This window comes from Amphimedon queenslandica, unplaced genomic scaffold (genome assembly GCF_000090795.2).
Source record: "Amphimedon queenslandica unplaced genomic scaffold, v1.1 AMPQUscaffold_12964, whole genome shotgun sequence".
NCBI classification, from domain to species: Eukaryota; Metazoa; Porifera; class Demospongiae; order Haplosclerida; family Niphatidae; genus Amphimedon; species Amphimedon queenslandica.
The window spans coordinates 44,951-46,698 of NW_003546800.1; positions in this window are offsets into that span (position 1 = coordinate 44,951).

Here is a 1,748-nt window from a genome sequence, read left to right on the forward strand (position 1 = left end):
GCTCTCTTCCTGGGATACACCATTAAAGGTGGCAGAACATGTCCAGATGCTGATACACATGCAAGAACAGTGTGTAACTTTCCTCTTTCTGCTGAAGAGATGGAATATACTGTTCGCCTCCCAACTTGAGCAATGACTATTCCAGGACGATGCACGACAGAGACTCCAGTCTCATCAGTATTATATATTTGGTTTGGCTTTGAGAATAGGTTTAGTCTGCCATACAATGCTCCAACTTTTCCAAAGAATTCACTGACTACATCAGGAGAAGCTGAAACAGCTCTATTATATGATAATGGTAAAGGAGTACGAATGGTAAGTTCAGGATGGCGTCTTCGAAAACCTTCGAACCATGACCTCCCAGCAGAATCACCTGTAAATGAATGCTTGCGACCTGTCTTCTCTACAATGGTGTAAGCAATACGCATAACAATTTCTCTATTGACACCATAACCCATATCAGCCATTGCTATTAAGTATTCTGCTACTTTGTCTTCTTCATCTCTTGAAAGTACTATGGGTGGTCCTGGCTTGCTCCATTAACCCTTCGTCTTAAAGTCTCCACTGGAACATTATATAGTCGTGCAGCCTCTCTCAGTCCCTTCCCTTCTTCTGTTACACAGGAGACAGCAGCTTGCATTGAAATATCCGACCAAAGTTTTCTCTTAGAAGCCATCTAATATGTATGTTAATTCAGTAGTGAAGATGGGTGGGCACTGTTTTAGAATACATTCATGCAACTCATTGATGCTAAATTCGGTATATACTCAATTGTAATATTAAAAGCAGACAGAAAGATAATTTGTGGAAAGAAGCAATAAAAGGCCCAGTGTCAGTTTTGATAAAGCTTGGTCTCGGTTACATTATTATGTTTACATATGCACAAGCACTAGTAACAGCTGCTTACCAAGTACTCCGGCTATAAGGAGTGAGAAAACAGTACTGCTCACAGTGAGGCTAGAGACACGTTTTACTATGTTTTCACTAGTTCACGACAGGGCAACGTGCTTAATTAATTTGCAGGTTGAAAGGCGTGGTGATTAGTTTAATAATTAAAACTAAACAATTATTTTTTTGCTCAAAATGATGCACATTTGAAACTTTTTACTTTTCAGCATTTAGAATCTCATGAAAGCATCTTATATTGAAAATGTTATAGAATTTCGTTGCATTGTCTCATAAAAGGTACTGTCTCATGTTACGCCCACATACTCTACTTGGTTTTGGTGACATAAGTTCTACCGTTACCGTAATGGCAATTCCTCCTAGTCTCGCGTAGCCAGACCACACCCTCCGTGCCTCCGGGAGGGTCTGGTCAACTGAGCATTCCTTCTTCGTTCTGCTTCACCCAAAACTGGGTGAACCGGATGCGGTTACACGTGGTCAACTGACGTAATGTCGGTCCGTATACTTACACACACTATCGGTAACTACGCCACGTGAATCATCGTGGTATGGAGCCACAACAGGCACTCTCTCGGGCTGAAGACAAACTTAAAATTACTCTTAAGGATAAGCAAAAGGAGGCTGTGCTTGCTGTGCTTAATAGAAAAGATGTCTTTTGTGTTCTTCCTACAGGCTATGGGAAGTCAATGGTTTATGGGATTTTGCCAATAGCCTTTGATATTTTATTAGGTAAGTCTTACTGGTTACTATTTTTGAAAAATCACTCCTTTCTATTAAAGGACGTGAGCATGGAGAGAGTATTGTGATCTGTGTTTCTCCATTAAATTCACTAATGATGGATC